The 19,803-nt window shown below is 49.1% G+C and overlaps 1 protein-coding gene across 2 annotated transcripts in view; it reads right to left on the reverse strand.

Annotated features, from left to right (window-relative positions):
• The window catches only part of GARNL3 (GTPase activating Rap/RanGAP domain like 3), a gene marked incomplete at both ends in the record, with an annotated part of 163,494 nt that overhangs the window by 93,789 nt on the left and 49,902 nt on the right, over positions 1 to 19,803 (reverse strand). The window lies entirely within an intron of this gene.

Consider the following 19,803-nt stretch of genomic DNA (forward strand, 5'->3'; position numbering starts at 1 on the left):
TTTAATCAGCTTTCTAAAGGCCAAGGAGCGCTGGCAGGGTGTCACTGGCAAAGGGGCAGTCTTCAAGGGCCCCGGTGCGAGAAACAGGCGAGTGGAAAGAAGCCTGCGGCGGGGCCTGTCAGTCCCGGAGCCCCGCGCTCAGAGTTTTTCGATTCCTCAGAAGCAGCGCGGGGAAACGACATCTCTTCTTTTAAACTTTTAAACCTATCTGCAATGTGCAGCAAAGATCTGCCAACAATTTCCACATCCCAGACTCATTAAAGCACACCTGCCCAGGGATATGCTTCTCACAATCCCATCGGGGCTCACTCGGAAAACAGAATCACACTTCCGTAGGAAACTGCTGCCTCAAATGTACATGCTACTGAAGAGACGTGGTGTGAAAAGAATTTTTTTTTTTTCCTGAGAAAACCCTCCACAAATTTTCTCAAGGAAAATGATTGGAAAAACACTGGCAAATTTTCTCATGATAAACATAAATAATATCTAGTTTTTATTGAGTGCTTCTGTCTATCATGCACTCTTCTGCCTTTAACATGTATTATCTCATTTAATTCTTATAATACCAACACAAGGTAGGGACTATTATTAATCACATTTATGAAGGAGGAAACTGAGCAGAGACAGGTAAAATCAATAGCCAAGGTCACGTGACTTGCGGCCCAAGCAGAGCCGGGATGGGACCAGATGCAACCGGTCCTGGAAGCCTGTCCTCCTCACACCACGCCTTACCCAAAGGCTCGTGATAGGGCCGAGTGTTCATACCTAAGGACACTCTGACGGAACTGAGGGGCTGGAGGGGAAGGCCAGCATGCCCACTGACCAAGGCCACTCTGCACAGCCGGACTCAGAGCTGCCGGGGCCTGCAGCGCTCCTGCGCACCGTCATGTCATTACTGGAGGAGTCGATGCTGCCCAGGGCTGCGTGGGAAGAGGGAGCCCGAGGCATGGCGTCTGGACTCTCCCGGCCTCTGCCTGGTGCTGGTGTTGGTGTAGCTTCGGCTGTCCCTTGAGCACAAGAAGCCTAACAGCTTCTGGTGGGTCTGTGAGTCCTTAGAGGATGGACACTGAGCGGGTCTTGGGCACAGACTGTGTGGTTGTGTGAGAGGTGAGGTGACTCTGAGGACTGCGCTCTAACTGCACAGAGGCCAGTTCTTTTTCTTTTTTGGTGCTGGGAGCTGAACCCAGGAGTGTTCTATCACTAAGCTATGTCCCAGCCCTTTTCAAAATTTGAAACAGGATCTTGTTAAGTTACCACACACTGGTACAGAGGCCATTTCTAAGGTATAAGAGCAAAGTAAATGTAGGTCTCTGAGGGTCCCTGCTGTTTTTACAGGGGAGGGTATTAGATTCAGCGCCAGTATAATCCTTGCTAGTATCTACTCACTGTTAACATAGAGGGAATGAGCCAGACGTGGTGTCACATGCCTGTAATCCCGGGACTTGGAAGGCTGAGACAGGAAGATTGGAGGTTCAAGGGCAGCCTCAGCAATTTAGTGAGGCTCTTAGTAACTTAGCAAGATACTGTTTCAAAAATAAAATAAGCCGGGCATGGTGGTGCAGGCTTGTGATCCCAGCACTCGGGAGGCTGAGACCGGAGAATCGTGGTTCGCGGACAGCCTCAGCTATTTAGTGAGGCCCTCTGCAACTCAGTGAGACCCGGTTTCAAAATAAAGAATAAAAAATAGGGCAGGGGGTGTAGCCCGGAGGTCAAATGCCCCTGGGTTCCATCCCCAGACCCGCAAAAAAAAAAAAAAAAAAAAAGAATAAAATATAGGGCAGGGGCTGTAGCTCAGAGGTAAAATGCCCCTGGGTTCCATCTTTAGACCCACAATAAAATAAAATAAAATAAAATAGGCTGAAGGTGTAGTTCAGAGGCAGAATGCCCCCGGTTGGATCAAGTCAGATAGGATTCCTGTTAGGCCCTGGCATAGGCTGCCTCAAGGGCTCTGGGCAAGGCATTCCAGGGTCACCTCTGGACTTAGCAAGGAAAAAGCACTACAGTCGACAATGTCTCACACAGAACAGGAAGGGAGGTGGACACTCCTCTTCTGAAGCAGAGGTTGGTAAGTAGAGTCCTGACTATAGCTGGGCTCCTCCAGACCACGGAGAAGAGCGGAGGAGAGCTGCCGCCACGCGCCGGTTCATGCACTCACTCAGCGTCCGCGCCTGCCGACACTGCCAGGCTCGGGAGATCCTGCCCTTCCCTTTACTGAGATTAGAATGAAACACACCTTGCCGGGCGTGGTGGCGCACGCTTGTAATTCCCGTGCTTGGGAGGCAGAGACAGGAGGATCATGCCGGTTCGGAGCCAGCCTTGCTGGCTTAAGAGACCCTGTTTCCAAACAAAAAAAATATAAAAAATAGGTCTGGGAGTGTAACCCGGAGGTAGAAGGGCTTCCAGGAACCCCATTACCACCAAAAGAATGAAACACACCTTAATTGTCTCGCTTAGAAGTTCAAAAAGAAAGGGAGAGCCACGATTTGATGGTTGGAAGAAATTCAGCCCGCTCTGAACTCAGGAGCATGAAACCCATAAAGATGCTTAGCTGAGGCCTCAGACTACCACGTTCAACTCTATCACCACTACCATCTCCGCATCTCCCATCTCCACCTGGGTCGGAGTCCCCCCTCTCTCATCTGATGACTCCAACCACCTCCTGTCTGGTCTGGACACCCCCTAACACTGCTCCTCTACTACCATTTCCTGCGCCACAGTAGGGTGGTTTTGGCAAACTGCCAATCTGTCTGTGGCCTGGACCCCAGGCCCACCTCCCTGCAGCACCACTTCTTCCCACCAGGGGGCGCATTGCGATGCTCCCAGCTGGGCCCTTGGAGAACCCCACTCATCCTTCAGACCCAAGGCCTCACTGCAGGGAGGCGCCTTCCCTGACACCCTGCAGGGGAAGAGCCCCCCTGTGAGTTCTCAGGCAGAGCTGCGCTGTCCATTTCTTCTCGAGCTTTCTTGGTTCATGCAGGCCTCTCCTTGGGCACCCTCTCTGCTCCCCCAAAAGCTCCCCAGGACAGTGACTGCTTTTCTGTGGCACCACCAGTCTCCAGAGCTGAGCTCATTGCCGGTCCCAGCGCAGACATTCACAAAGCAGGAAACTGGTGACAAGGTGAGTACCAGTGGCCTACTGGGAATGAGCAAAGGAATACAGAAATGGGGTGAGCCTGGGAACCAGAGGCGCATCACCTGTGTAAGAATGCCAGGCGCTGCGGGTCTGTCCTGTAGGAAAGACAGAAGGACGCGGGGGAGGCAGCCTGGTTGTGCACCAAGCCTGAGCTCTGAGCTCGGCGGGCAGGGCGGCGGGTGGGAGGGGCCTGCCAGCTGCGTGGACTGGCACACAGCACGGAGCCCCAGGGCCCCACCCGCCCCACTCTACAGCTGCTGTGGCTGGTGCCTGATGAGGACTGGCACCGCGGCTGACGTGAAAGGAGACAGTGCCCCGCGCACAGAGGGACGGCAAGCAAGAGAAGACAAAGCCCCACACCAACACTACAGGGAGGAGCCCTTCGACACAGCAGAGAGCTGTGTGCCAGGAAGCCGGCTCCACTGCTCCTCTCTCCTCTACTCCTCGCAGACCTCTGGCCTGGCCGATTGGACCACAGAGAATCGCACGCTGCCCTTTGTGGGAGGCAAACTGGGCTCAGGAGTGATCCAGTTTCTACCAGAACCACTGGCGGTCTAGGACCACACCCTGGAAGCCCCCCCCCTGCCCCCTCTGTGGGAGCTCTAGCTGCCATCACGGTCCCCTCAGCCATCTCCCACGGGGACAGAAAGCTCCTGGTGGCCACTGGCTTCGTTCTCTCCGCTCACGGTGGCCAAAGCCCGGGTGGCACCGCGGCCCAGGCCTGCAGGAGAGGAGAGGGCCTCATCCTCCCCACTGGCCAGAACCTCAGTTACCAGAGGGCCTGCAAGCCCACGTGAAGACAGGGGACTCATTTTGAGCCTAAATGCGGGGATCAGAGCCACCGCCCACTTACAGTAGCTGGCTGGATGTGAGACACCAACTTGCTATGTTTCACCACATCGTGATGTTCGAAGCCATCCGATACACTCCATGAGGGAGGAAAATCACTGGTCCTATGACGAGCTCATAATTTAAAACGTGGAAACGGACCTACAGCATCAGAGCAGATGTTCTGTGAAACAGATATACTCTACAAGCACAGGAAGGCTAGAGCCTCTGCAATTACCATGATGCGTTGAGGCATGCTGGGTTACGGAAATGAAACAATCTGTGATCAATTTTCAGATGAAAAGCATTAATTTCTAAATTTTGGGATGCGGTAACCATAATGACAAAAAAAAAAAAATTAGGTGCTGAAGATGAAATGCCCCTAAGAGTAAGCTAGCCGGCCAGCTTGGGTGAAGAGGGGAATGGTTATCAAAAGCACAGAGACACATCGGGGGAAAGGAGGAGGGTGCTGTGAAGGTGGTCTCGGGGCAGAGAATCCAGTATAACCTGGGATCCCCTGCACCAACTCCCCCTCTAGCCAGTGAGCGACCCAGCTAGAGGAGCGCTCTGCTCCTCCGTGGCAGAGGTCAAGGCAGCCCGCCATGACCACCCAAGAGCCAGCGAGAGGAGGGTGCTGGTTGGGCCTCCAGTCACACTGGACCCCTGGGGACCTGGGAAATTCTTCTGGAGAAGTATCCAAAGAGGAGATCTGCACACAAGTGCTCTGTCCTTCACACAGCCTGGCTTTTCAGGAGTTCAGTGACTGGAAGGATTATTATCAGTCTTACTGAGCATGGTGGCACACACCTGCAATCCCAGTATTTGAGGCTGGGACAGGAGGATCCAGGCTCGAGGCCAGCCTCAACAACTGAGACCCTTATCCACCTAGCGAGATCCTATTTCAAAATTTAAAAAATAATAAAAAGGAATGGGGATATAGCTCAGAGGTACACAAAAGATTATTGTTTTTTTGTGTTCAATCCTGGGTTCAATCCTTAGTATCACCCCCAAAAAAGATTATTATTTTGGTCATGATGGGTATTAAACCCAGGGCCTTGTGTATACCAAGCACCCACTCTAAATAAGATGCTTTTTTAATTTGGTTTCTGTACTGGAGATTGAACCCAGGGCCTTGCACATTTAGGCAAGCGCTCTATTTCTAAGCTACATCCCGAGCCTCATGCTAAGCTGCTTTTAATTTGATCAGTCCAGATCTGCACGCCCAAAAGATGGAACAAATAGGCAAGTAAAACAAGTAGGTGGCTAAAGGAGCCTGGACCTTCTCCTAGAGGTCAACAGAGAGAACAGTGCATGCATCTTAATAAATGTGAACTGGCTATATTTTTCTGTGAAAAGAAGAAAATTCAAGGATTGGGAATGTGAAATTCAACTAGCTGCAAAAGTCACATATTAAATACAACAAAACAACGAAAAAGAAAGGCAAAGTAAAAAATATTCTCTCCAAGACATCGTGAGTGATTCCTTTAGAATTCTTGCACTGTCCAATAGCCCTGTGTAAACAGGCCACTATCTCTGCTTAAATTCACTTTTACATTAGTTACAATACAAAACCATGTTCCTCAGTTGTACTGATTCCATTTCAAGTGCTAGTCAGCTACATGTGACTACCATCTTGCACAGTGCTGACATAAACATCGTCACACTTGCAGAAAGTCACCCTGGACAGGACTGGGCATGAGGGGCCTTCAAGCAACTCTGAGGTCAGACTGCTTTCTTGTTCAATTTGCTAAATACACTAAGTTGTGGATATTTGTGTAATTCAATATCCTAAGTAGAAGCCAGGCGTGGTGGCGCACGCTTATAATCCCCGTGCTTGGGAGGCGGAGACAGGAGGATCCTACAGGTTCGAAGCCAGCCTCAACTACTTAGTGAGGCTCTTAGCAACTTAGTGAGACCCTGTTTCCAAATAAAATAAAATATAAAATAGATCTGGGAGTGTAGCCTGGAGGTAGAAAGCCCCTGGGTTCCATCCCTAGTAATACGCACGCGCGCGCGCGTGCGCACACACACACACACACACACACACACACACACACAATATCCTAAGTAGAAGCTTTATTCTAATCTCAGCAACTGATACTGAATAGTTGTTGGGGCCCACTCGGCAGGACCGAGGTGGCACCCAGGCTTGTTGCCAGCGTGGACTCAAGATGGCGCCTGGGCTTGCAGCCAAGTCACGAGGCTCACGAGGCTGGCGGTGCCCTGAGCCTGCGCAGTGAGCCCTATCAGGCGCCTTACGGATAATTAGTGACGCAACGCCTCGTGCTACCACCTGCCCGCCCAGGAGAAGGTTAAAAAGCGCGCATGCCCTAGCGGGGAGAAGGAGAAGGAGCTAAGAGGGTTGGTGGACAGGAAGAGCGGTTCCTTGGCGGACTGCTCCGGGCTCCGAGCTGGGACGGACATGTTCACAAAGCCACCATTGTGACCGGTGTGTGCTGCAGCAGAGACATAGAGTGCCAGAAGGAGGGTTGGTGGAGTGATGAGGGAGAGGATAGAAGACTGATGTTGTTTTTACCTGAGAGGGTGTTGAGAGAGCATTAAAGAGGAACGGAAACTGTATAAGAACCTGGGGTAATAAAACTGCTTGAGGAAGATCGTGTAAGAGTCGTCACTGCGCACGACAAGTGGTGGCCCGTACGGGGAACTTCGCTTTGATCAGAACCTCGGCAGTCCCGGGCAGCCAGCTGGTAAGTACTCCTTTGACTCCGAAAAGGGAGGAGGAGGCTCCATTAAGGAGGATATTTTTTAGTGTTTTCCCCGATCAAAGGGGGCTCCATTAAGGAGGATATTTTCCCCGATCAAAGGGGGCTCCATTAAGGAGGATATTTAGTAAATAAGGCTCGCGGATAAGCGAGGCTCGCGGAAAAGCGAGGGACAGCGCTGTATTTTCCCCGATCAAAGGGGGCTCCATTAAGGAGGATATTTAGTAAATAAGGCTCGCGGATAAGCGAGGTTCGCGGAAAAGCGAGGGACAGCGCTGTATTTTCCCCGATCAAAGGGGGCTCCATTAAGGAGGATATTTAGTAAATAAGGCTCGCGGATAAGCGAGGCTCGCGGAAAAGCGAGGGACAGCGCTGTATTTTCCCCGATCAAAGGGGGCTCCATTAAGGAGGATATTTAGTAAATAAGGCTCGCGGATAAGCGAGGCTCGCGGAAAAGCGAGGGACAGCGCTGTATTTTCCCCGATCAAAGGGGGCTCCATTAAGGAGGATATTTAGTAAATAAGGCTCGCGGATAAGCGAGGCTCGCGGAAAAGCGAGGGACAGCGCTGTATTTTCCCCGATCAAAGGGGGCTCCATTAAGGAGGATATTTTTTAGTGTAAGCAAGTTAGAGAATCGGGCTGGTCCTGATTCGACTCCCTCTCCTAATCCGCCACCATAGATGGAAGACACCTGAGGTTAGTTGGAAAAGGCGCCTAATGTGTAAAGGATAGGTCAGAAGATTAGTTCCTAACGTAAGAGTTGTAAACTGCTGCTTGGTACTGTAGAGATGAGTTGTTTTCTTTAAGATCTTTGGGGAATTATTTCTACTTTCCCTCTTCCTTTACCTTGGTTAATGATAGTTTAGGTTGTTTTATTGATACCTGTTTTCTGACTTTCTGCTATGCTTCTATGCACCCTTGGAGACTTTGGAATTTCTGCTCTTATTGCTGTAATTGTGGCCTCTGTGGCCGTGGCAGTTATTGCAGCCACTATGAATGCTCTATCCTCACATGTGGCTGCTGGCATGGCTCAGCAAGCTCAATTATCTGGACTATATGTATAACGTATGTGCAGTATCAGAATTTCTCCCATGCAGGCAATTTGTTTCGTCAATTAAGCAAGACGCTTCTAGGAACTTGGAGCCGTGAATTTGAACACACCATGATTGAGCTATGAGCATCCATCGCTGCGATTAATTCTACCCGCGTGGAAGTCGCCACAGTACAACAATGAATGGACTTAATACACGGAACATTGGGTTTTTTAAAAGACTGGGGTGGCATGGCGTTCTGGGCATTCTTGCTGGTGGTAGCATGATGTTTCATGGTTGGATATATCAGGCGAACTCGACAACGCACACTGCAACAACAGCGCATATTGGTGCAAGCTATGGCAGCCCTTGAAGCTGGCTTATCTCCCCATGTACGGCTCAGTATGCTGGATCGGTAGTCAGTGACGGGTAAGATCGTCCCCGGGACCTTTCAACCTAAGACAGGGAAACAATCATGCTATTGTTCTCCCAATGACGGGTAAGAATGGTCCTTGAGGGTCGGCAACCTAAGACAGGCACGATCCCGAGCCTTATTTTAATAAAACAAAAAGGGAGATATGTCGGGGCCCACTCGGCAGGACCGAGGTGGCACCCAGGCTTGTTGCCAGCGTGGACTCAAGATGGCGCCTGGGCTTGCAGCCAAGTCACGAGGCTCACGAGGCTGGTGGTGCCCTGAGCCTGCGCAGTGAGCCCTATCAGGCGCCTTACGGATAATTAGTGACGCAACGCCTCGTGCTACCACCTGCCCGCCCAGGAGAAGGTTAAAAAGCGCGCATGCCCTAGCGGGGAGAAGGAGAAGGAGCTAAGAGGGTTGGTGGACAGGAAGAGCGGTTCCTTGGCGGACTGCTCCGGGCTCCGAGCTGGGACGGACATGTTCACAAAGCCACCATTGTGACCGGTGTGTGCTGCAGCAGAGACATAGAGTGCCAGAAGGAGGGTTGGTGGAGTGATGAGGGAGAGGATAGAAGACTGATGTTGTTTTTACCTGAGAGGGCGTTGAGAGAGCATTAAAGAGGAACGGAAACTGTATAAGAACCTGGGGTAATAAAACTGCTTGAGGAAGATCGTGTAAGAGTCGTCACTGCGCACGACAAATAGTACCCAATGTATAACATGTTTTATTTCAGGAAAAAAATAAGCAATAACATCAATTTGTAGAATTTAACAAATTTAAAAGAAAATTAGCCAGGCGTGGTGGCGCACGCTGTAATCCCCGCGCTTGGGAGGCAGAGACAGGAGGATCGCAAAGGTTCGAAGCCAGCCGTGCTGGCTTAAGAGATCCTGTTTCCAAATAAAATATAAAATAAGTCTGTGAGTGGCCCAGAGGTAGAAGGGTTTCCAGGAACCCCAGTACCACCAAAATAAATAAATAAATAAATAAATAAATAAATAAATATTAAAAGTGGGAAACACAAAATGTTACTAATTCCTATAAATAAAAATAATTATTTCATATTAAAGGCAGTTAAGTGGAAGTCTTTCTTAAATTAATGCATACTTTTCCAAAAAAAAAAAAATGTCTTTCCTCTACTTAACTGCATTGTTTCTTTGGGCTAGTGTTTGTTTCTAACCTAAATGAGTCTGAGATGCCCTGTGACATCTGTTCATTAAGCACTGTGTACTTGGTATTACGTATATAAATCATAGGAACAATATTTTTACTTAGGAAATAAATCTCAAAAAGGTTATAGCAAGAACATTTTTACAAACAGCATTTCAGCCAGGCTTGGTGGCACACACATGTTTTCCTAGCTATTTCAGAGGCTGAGGCAGGAGGATGGCAAGTTTGAGGCCAGCCCAGCCAACTCCCAAGTTTTAATCTCAAGATTAAAACATAAAAGGGGCTGGGGTGCAGCTCAGTGGCAGAGTGCCCCAGTATTCAGTCTCCAGAACTACCAAAAAAAAAAAAAAAAAAAAAAGTCCTCCAAATCTTTCTTTAAACTGTATGTCTGGCCAGGAGTGGTGGCGCACGCTTGTAATCCCTGCGCTTGGGCGGCTGAGACAGGAGGATCACACAGGTTCAAAGCCAGCCTCAGCTACTTAGTGAGGCTCTCAGCAACTTAGTGAGACCCTGTTTCCAAATAAAGTATAAAATAGGTCTGGGAGTGTAGCCTGGAGGTAGAAACCTCCTGGGTTTCACTCCCAGTACCACCAAAAACAAAAACAAAAAAATAATAAATTAACTATGCCAGGAGTACATATTTTAGGGTCCAACTGACCAAGTTAAAATCTCAGCTCCATGTTTATTAGCAATGATCTTGGGAAAAAAAATGACTATCTTTTCTCTTTTGTTTCCTTATTTCTAAACTAGTGCCAATGGTTTTATCTGCTTGTAGGTTCATAGAGAGGATTCAGTAATGTGAAACATCATAAACCTAGAAAAATGCTTAGATGTAGGAAGTGCTCAATTAACACTATTATATCCATTATTAAAATAATATAATGATTGATATGAAATGCTCTGATCAGTAGTAAACCACTAGTCAACAGATTAATGATTCAATTACCTTAATGTTGGACTTAAAACTCCCGTAATAAACATTTAGCCATCTAGTAAACATTACTAAGGTCTATTTTTCAGGGCCTGATCTAACTGCTGGACTAAAAAAGATAAATGCAATAGGATCTGTGGCCTGGAGGACCACAATCCCAGGGAGACACACACAGGCAAATCAAGAGAGAAGTCACGGCACAGCCCGGCTGAATGCGGTAACAACACAAGCGGGAGCAGGGTGCTGCGGAGGCAGCTGGGAGCAGCCCCAAGGGCTGGGAGGGCTCTGCTGTAACACAACTCATCCTGCAGGACCTGAGAAATGATTCCCAACATAAGTAGGTTTTTCTTTTAACTACAAATATTGGTGAAGAAAGCAGACCCCTTGACCTGACCGTGCAAATTGTGTGTGTGTGCGCGCGCACACACACACACACACACACACCGACTTAGAAAGAGAGCCTAGATGTGAGCATGGGGAGGAGGAGGCAGGAGGAGGCGGGCCTCTGGAAGCCGCCCTCCCTGTTGGCTGCGGGCGCCCTGGCTGCTTCCCGCGGGGTCTCTGGCTGCCCCTGTAGAGGGAGCCAGGCCCAGGGCGGGGGAGGTGCTCACCTCCAACCTATTCGTCCGGTGCCTTTGGGAAGGGCTTTGGGAAGTCGGGCAGGCGCCTGGAGTGCTGAGCACCAAGTGCCTGGGACGTTGGTTAGAAGATTCTGCAGCCAGGAGGACGGATACTGGCTGCCGGAGAACCACCAAGGTCTCGGTTCTGGGCTCAGACTGCTATCATCCTTGCCGCTGGCCACCATCAGCAAGGTCCACCGCAGGCACAGTGTAAACGTTTAGCTGACAGCCTGAGCTCACATCCGCGGCCTTCGCACTTCCCTCCAGGGCTCCGCCAGCAACACCCTCGTGTCCACACTGGGACGACTCTGTCAGCACAGGACCTACCACCTGGCCCTTGGCTTCGTGTTCTCCAGAGATGGGGGGTTAGTCAAGTCAACGCTGCTTTTATGTGTGTGTGTCGGGGGGGGGTGAGTGAGGGGCTGGGGATTGATCCGAGGGGCTCTCTCCCTCTGAGCTACACTCCCAGTCCTTTTTTTTTTTTTTTTTTAACAGGGTCTTACTAGGTTGCTGAGAGTCTCGAGAAGTTGCTGAGGCTGGCCTTGAACCAGCAATCCTCCTCTCAGTCTCTCAGGAATGAGGATTATAGGTGTGCACCACCACGCCCGGCTCAAGGCTGCCCTTAGATACGCACAAGACCTGCCTACTTCTGACTTCTCCCCAGGACCACCAAATAAAGACCAGCACCTAGCCCCCTGCCGACAGAGCTCTCATCCTCTGTGTCCACAGAAACAAGTTTCTACATGAACAGACCACAAGCAACTCACGCTACTGACTCGGGCTAGACGGTCACTGCCACCCCTGGTCCTTCCACACATCCCTGCTTCCCTTCTCAAAAGGTCTCCCACCTTGCCGGCCCCGTCACCTCTCCAGAAATGTCCTCTCTCCTGACAGACGGCCTTGCTGTCTGCTGTGCTGCCGACTGCGAGGAAGTCAGAATGGGCACTGTCGTGGGGCGCTCCGTCTCAGACACACCTGCCCCCGTCTCCTGATTCCAACAGGCCCGTCCCCACAGTCCTGGCACTCGGCCTCCCAGGGAACACCCCCGTGTGGACACTCATGCAGAAGGGGGTCATCCATGAGTCTGAGGGCAGCCTGGCTGTGCCTCCCATGTCGACGTCTCAGACGTCTTCGTACTATTTGGCCAAAGGAGAAGAGAGGAGGGGTGTATCTGGTGACTGGCCTCACTGCGTGGACGCAGCAGACCTGCTTATTCTCCCCTCCACACTCTCATTTTGGCTAAGAGATGCTGGGTCTATGCCCTGCGTTGTGGGATAGCCCCCAGCCCCAGTACCTTTTATCTTCCAAGCAAAAAATGGACGCGAAGTGGGGAGGGCTCTTTTCCAGCTGGAACTTTGGAAGGTCTCCAAGAGAAGAAAAGAAAGGCTCTTTCTCTGCCATTGGCCATTAAGAAAAAGCAAAGGAGTGTCCCAGAGCTGAGGGTCAACTGCCTGAGAAAGACGTTTGCCCCAAAGCTGCTTCGAAGGCCAGGGGCAGCTTAGCCATGGAGAAGAGGCGGACACACACACGGGGATTCAAGGGGGTAGAATGACCAGGCAAGCTGGTGACTCCTATGTGTTTGGAGAATTCAAATTAGCGTCTTCCACTGAGATCAGAGGTCTCAGTGGTGTGAGTCCACAGGTCTGGGGGACTTCACAGCTTCCTCGCCTTTGCCAGATCTTCAGTGTGGCTGGCACCTCTGCTAAGTGCCACAAGGCTCCAGCTAACACACTGAGGTTGGAGAAACATACACTGCACAGGGTACCTGAACCTAAAGTCAGTCAGCAAACTCACCTACCAGTGTGGTTATGGTAAAACCAGCAAGAAGCAACCCGCCCCCACAGAGAGTAGTCCTGTGACTTCTCAGTCTCTTGACAAATAAGGTATGGTTACACGGAGGGTGTGGTTCCTGGAGTCTACACTGTTGGAAAGCACTCCAAAGAAGCAAATAACTCCCTGTGGCCCTTTGAATTATCCCAGTTAGGAAGCAGAATGAAGAAAAAGACCACCGATTTTACACAGGGTGTGGACGTGGCGATAGGAAAGCCCGGATCAACAGCCTTTTAGAAAGATCAGCCGAAGTGTGTGCCGTGGTATTTTTGTAGTTACAAAAACAGTAACTGATCTCGGCCGGGCGTGGTGGCGCACGCTTGTCATCCCCGCGCTTGGGAGGCGGAGACAGGAGGATCGCGCAGGTTCGAAGCCAGCCGCGCTGGCGTAAGAGACCCTGTTTCCAAATAAAGATATAAAATAGGTCTGGGAGTGTAACCTGGAGGTAGAAGGGTTTCCAGGAACCCCAGTACCACCAAAACAAAAAGCAAAAACAAAACCCAGTAACTTCTCAAATTAAAAAAGAAAACAAGTTAGAAAACAGTGTTCAAAGCCAAGTGCTGTAAGTAGTGAGGGGGCAGGGAAAGCTCTGGTAGCAGCATCCTGGCAAGGACAGTGTGCCCAGCAATGGCAGCACCAGGGGTGGCTGGAGCTCGGGGAGACTGAATCTCTTTAGAATGGCCGTCTTGTTCTTTGACCTAGACAGCTGGCATCTTCCCCAACTGTGTGAAGCGTTACGCAAACATTATTCCAATACTTCTCTTTAAATACTTTTCTTTCAACCAGACCTGCTCTGCAGCCCCTGGGCCCCTATGTGTAAGTTCTGGAAGCACTGTTCAGACCTGCACAGATCCAAGCACAGGGCAGCACCCTGCTCACTCCAGCAGAGCTTTACAGCATCCACTGCAGTCCAACCCCGGAAACTGGTCAAGAAGATCTGCCGTGTAGCTCAGAGAAGCTATGGTCCCCAAAGGACAACGACAGCTGAGGGCCAGTGACAGCGTCTGAACACTAAAAGACACGAGGTTTAAAAAGCGCACTGTTTTTGTTTGAAGAATTTATAAGAAGAAATTAAAAAAAAACACACAACTTCCAACATGGGAGCTCTGCAATAATGCTACACATGATCCTAAAAATTAAAAAAGAAAGCATACCTTTAACCATCCTGACTATGAGTTAGGCATTTGCTGCCCTCGGGGAGATGGAAGAAATGATCTCTTTGCAACAGTGTATAGGGCTTCTGAACACAGGTAAGATACAAAAAGCCCCCAAAACACAAATGGAAGATGAAAGCATTCCCGGAGGAGGGAAACAAAAGGTTAATTTTAGAAAACTGAAGAGTAAAGCCAAGTGTGTATCATGCACATGTATTCCCAGCTCCTTGAGAGACCGAGGTGGGAGGATAGTGAGTTTGAGGTCAGCCTCAGCAATACAGCAAGAATCTGTCTCTTACGAAAAACAAACCCCCAACACTGACATCTTCATCGTTTTAGATGTTGAACATACAGTGAAAGGGAACAAAAGAAAACAAAAATAAGGAGAAAGGAAAGATACTCATGAAGGACTGATAAAGGGTCTTCCTTTATGTTTCTTCCAAGGTGGGAAAATGAGCAATAACTAAAGATATAGTAGAAGAAAATATTCATACCTGATTAAAGACCCAGATCTAAGACAATGTTTTAGGCAAAATTAATAAAAACAGGCATGTACAGAGAAATTGTGGGAACTGTGTTTCTTTAAATAAAAAGAACAAAACTGAAAAAGATTTACGCAGGAAAGGTTACCAAGAAAGAAAGTAAACCGGAACTACCTCAGACTCCTTCAGAGCTCTGCACGGAGAAAGTAACCGTCCCGGCTTGAGCAGCACCCCTCCCCACTCAGGTCCACCTGAAACCTCAGAACATGACCTCACCTACAAATAGGGTCTTTATACATGTAAATGTGTTAGGATGAGGTCCTGCTGCACGCAGATGGGCCCTATATACACTGGTGTCTGTATGAGGGAAGAAGGTTCAGACACAGGCAGGAAGGGGGCCTGAGAGCCACAGCTACAGCCAGAGGGAAGCGGGAGGTCAGGCGTGGCCATTGCTAGAGCCTTCGGAGCCAGCGCAGCCCTGCTAAACCCGGATTTTGCCTTGTGCCTCCAGAACCATGAAAGAATACCTTTCTATCGTCTTAAGCTACCCAGTTTGTGGAATTCTATCACAGCAGGTCTAGGAAACGAATGCAATAACAGATCAATATTAGTAGAGTTTTAAGAGAAAGAGATGATAGATAACTCAGAAAGTGTAAAGCAGGCCAAGTTGTTCCTATAGAAGCTGTAACTCAGAGACATTTTCAGATGTGCCACAATTAAAGAAAGACACGTACTGGGTGTGGTGGTGCACGCTTGTGATTCCAGTATGTGGGAGGCTGAGACAGGAAGGTGGCAGGTTCAAGGACAGCCTCAGCAATATAGTAAGCCTTTCAGCAATCTAGCAGGATCCTATTTCAATACAAAAAAGTAAATAAATAAAAAACTGGCCGGGCGTGGTGGCGCACGCTTGTAATCCCCGCTCTTGGGAGACAGGAGGATCACACAGGGTCGAAGCCAGCCTCAGCTACTTAGTGAGGCTCTCAGCAACTTAGTGAGACCCTGTTTCCAAATAAAATATGAAATAGATCTGGGAATATAGCCCAGAGGTAGAAAGCCTCTGGGTTCCACCCCTAGTACCACCAAAAAAAGAAAAAAGAAAAAAAAATTGGGCTGGACATATAGTTTAGATGCCTACCCCTGTGTTTAACACACACACACGCACGCACATATACATGCGCACACACACACGCGCACCAAAAATAAAAAAAGATACCCTCATCTCACGTACCACCTAAAAAGCTTCCTTGACTAGGTAGGACAAGGGTACCTACGATTCTACAATCACTGCTGTTCACTATCCTGTAAGTGACAGCCAGTGTAGTTAGGCATAAATAAGAAGAGATCTGGATAGGAGAAGACAAAGTTGTTTGTGGAAAAGTATCTATGCCTTCAAAAGTTATACTTTGGTTTTAAGTAAAAGAGCATAATAAAATATATACCATTTTAATTACTAAAAGAGTATATACTAAATCTTACTAGTGATTATCTGCAGGTGGTAGGATTAAAGATGAAGTTAATATTCTCTGCTCTTTAGTATATTTCAAATTTTCTATAATAAGCATGTATTATTTTCATAGTCATAAAAGTATACTAAAGAGTATATCAGAGAAAGTTTTAACAGGGCCTGGTGCTGCAGAGTGGCCATATCAGATAAAGATGGAAACCGGGTGTGGTGGTACATGCCTACAATCCCAGTACTTGGGAGGCGGAGTCAGGAGGATTGTGGGGTCGAGGTCAGCTTCAGCAACTTAGCAAGGCTCTCAGGCAACCTAGCAAGGCCCTCCTTCAAAACAAAAAATAAAGAGGGCCGGGTGGGTGTAGCTTGGAGGTAGAGTGCTCCTGGGCTGGATCTCCAGTGCCACAAAGAGTAAGTAAAGATGGAGAAGCGCCAATTCCAACCGGCTGATCTGGTAGCAAGAGGGTGTCTGGCGACCCTGGTGAGAGGGGCTCAATGGAGTGCAAGAAGGAGAGAGAGGCCATTGTGGAACTGGTGCAGGGATCCAAAAGGGAGGCGGGGAAAGCGGAAATACACCCCAACGTCATGAGGAAGCTTTCGCATCTATGGGGTGAACGCAGTTCGAAGTTCTGTTTAAAAGACTGCAACGCAGCGATAACCCCAACAGGCCAGTTAGAGCGCCGAGGCCGAAAAGCAGAGGAGCCTTTCCTTACACAGAAAGGCCCCCAAAGCAACTGCTTTATCTAGTGAGAAACACCATCCCATGTAAAAACATTACTCAGGGCTCCACAGAAGCGCTGTGGGTGGGCCCTTTTGGTAAGGCAGTGGGGGGGGGGCACTGGAGTTTCTTTCTTTGCATGATTTCCCTAACTTCACATAGTGGAAGAAAGGGGGCACACACTAATCCAGACGGCCCTCCCCAGGAGGAGGGCGAAGTGGCTGCTCCGCCTGTGGAACAGAGGTGCCTGCCACGCGGGGATCTGCCCCCAGGGACAGAGGAAGCTGCAGAGGGGGCTCAGTCAAGGGACCCAAGAGCAGCTTCCAGGCGTGCTCAGTCCCGCAGTCCCTGCCCAGGGAGAGCTGCGGGAGGCGCCTGGCGGCCCGGCCAGCCAGGGAAGGCTGCACTTCTGAGGCCACAAAGCTCTTCCTGCGCAAAGCCTATGGTGAAAGGGCAGGAGGTCACCTCTGCATCTTCAACAGCCAAAAGAAAGACAAGGGGTTCAAGCCCTGCTTGTTCACGGCACACTGTCAAATGGAAGGCCCGCATAAACTGAGAAGACGACACGGGCTCTCTTTAAAAGCCACTTTCGGAGAATTGAAAATACTACTCACCAGAGCAGCCTGCAGAGGCACATGACCTTAATAATTGTGACCAGACTGGGATTTTGTACAACTGATGGCAAAGACTGCTGAGGCCAGCCTGCAGACGTGAAGGCTGAGGCAGGCGCAGGACGGCGACAGCGGAGGGCAGAGCGGGCAGCAGAGCTCTGACCAGCAGGCACTGAGAGCCAGTGCTCGGGCTCCCGTGGATCTGCCCGGACTCAAAGCAACCGTGGTGAAGGCAGAGCTGTTCTACTCCATCTCCTGTGCCAAAGAATTGATCAAAATTGCTCACCGTGTCTATCTCTGCTGTGATATGTGTATAAACCCTGTTATACATTGATCACGATTTGAAAGTGTTCTTATCATAGGGCAGGTGCCATATCCCGCCAGGTGAAGACCCTGGAATCAATGAATAGGCCCCAGGGTGCCCGTGGAGGTGTAGGAGCCGGAGACCATGAGTGGAGCTGGGGTGGCCCGGGAGAAAGGAGCCTTGCAGAGGCGCAGAGAGCACAGCCCCAGGTGAAGAGGAAAGACCCAGAGATTCTGTGGCCGCAGGACGCAGGGGCCTGCTTTTGAGGGTGGAGACCAAGCCTGTGCTGGGTATCATGGTGGTGGCTCTTCCTGAGGTTGATTTTGCCTGGGAAGACCTGGCGGCCGTGTCGGGTACTCTTACGGTATGCGGGCTAGTGCCCTTGGTACAAGCTGTGTGCCAGCTACCAACGTCATTGTTACACAGAGCGAGTGCTCGAGACGGCCACCAAATGGCTGGCCAGGTGTTACTAACGTTTTGTTGGTCCAAGGAAAATAGGTCATAAAATCATACTGTAGAAAAAGTAGGTGAGGGACGAGACAAGAGTCAAAACCACTCTATACACTAGACTGCTGTCAGTGGGGGTGGAGGGTTACGCTGCCAGAGGCTGCATGCAGACATCATCTTTTATTTATACTCTACCTTGTGTGTAAAAAGAATTTAAAGCAGCTTACTGAAATATATCTTAAAATCAAATATAGAGTCCAGGTGTAGTGGTATATGCCTGCAATCCCAGTACTTGAAGGCAGAGACAGGAGAATCACAGATCTGAGGCCAGACTCAGAAACCTAGCAGGACCATTTCAAAATAAAAAATAAAATAGGGCCGGGGTGTAGCCTGGAGGTAGAATACCTCGGAGATCAATCCCCAGTACAAAAAATAAAAATAAAAATAAAAAGGGCTTGAATGTAGCTCAGAGGTAGAACGCCCCTGGGATCAATCTCCGCTTACCCCCCCTCCCCGCCACCAATTAGACACAGAGCACACTCAGAACAAGGGGGCATCGCATGCAGGTAAATAAATTAAAAACAGGAGCACTAGATTAGGATGCAGGATATAAAATCTCTTAAGGCTGTTACAGGCAAGCCATAAATAGGTTTCTGAGCTTTCTAGAAGCCACCGCAAAGAAGAAACGCTTTCACTTACAAGACTCCCTCTACGATGAGATTAGTAACAGACCAGCTTCCCAGAAGCACGGTGCTTTTTGGACTTAAGGAAAGTTTCTTCTTAGGTCCTCTTAAAGGAAATACTGTGTGACAGGCTGAGGAAACTTCTGAGCAGCATTCTGCAGGAGACACCACCAAGACCCAAAAGGTGGCTCTCCACTCGTCCATCAAAGCCAGTTAAAGGAACCAATCAAGGAAGGCGAGTTTGAGCCGGTCGTGGTGGCACACCTTGTAATCCCTGCACTTGGGAGGCAGAGACAGGAGGATGGCGCAGGTTCATAGACAGCCTCGCTGGCTTAAGAGACCCTGTTTCCAAATAAATAAAAATATAAAATAGGTCTGGGAGTGTAGCCCGGAGGTAGAAGGGCTTCCAGGAACCCGAGTACCACCAAAAAGAAAAAAAGAAAAAAAAAAAAAAGAAAGAAAAAAAAAGAAAAAAAAGAAATGTGAGTTTGAGGGCAGGCCAAGTGTGTTTGCAGCTATCATATGGTTGGGCCTAATTCAGGAACTAAATTTAAGCCATTTGAGTCATGGATGTCTCTTTGGATAACTCTTTATGAGCATGTTTCTTAAAAATCAAGATTTTACTGGGTATGGCGGTGCACCCGGATAATCCCAGTGACTTGGGAGGCTGGTGCAGAAGGACTGCAAGTTTAAAACTAGCGTAGGCAACTTAGTGAGACCCTATTTCAAAATAAAAAATAAAAAGTGTTGGTGATGTAGCTCAGTGGTAGAGCATTCCTGGGTTCAATACCTACACACACACACACACACACACACACACACACACACACACCCCAAACAAAAAATCATCAAGCTTGTGTTAAGATTTGCACAGAAAACAGTTTAAATGGTTATTATATGGCTGAGTTAAAACTAAAGCAGAAATACTCTATACCGTTGATTAAGGGCAGCAATATTTTCTGTAACAATCAGTTTCATTTTCTCAGAAAACACCCTGTAAGCGGCAATACTATAAAAGCATAAGCTCACAGACCAGGTAAATGCAGAGGCCCCTGGAGTCAGACAGACCTGGGTTTAAATGTTATTTCTTCCACTTGCTAGCTGTGGGGCCTCTCTGAGACCATCGGTAACTGGGAACACAGTCAATATCCACAAGCGACTTGTGAGCATCTGTGGCAAGATACCCAGCAAGTGATACCCAGCAAGATGGATAATGAAGTGATACCCAGCAAGATGGATAATGAAGTGATACCCAGCAAGATGGATAATC

The sequence above is a fragment of the Muscardinus avellanarius genome (assembly GCF_963383645.1).
Source record: "Muscardinus avellanarius genome assembly, chromosome: 13".
Lineage (NCBI taxonomy): Eukaryota > Metazoa > Chordata > Mammalia > Rodentia > Gliridae > Muscardinus > Muscardinus avellanarius.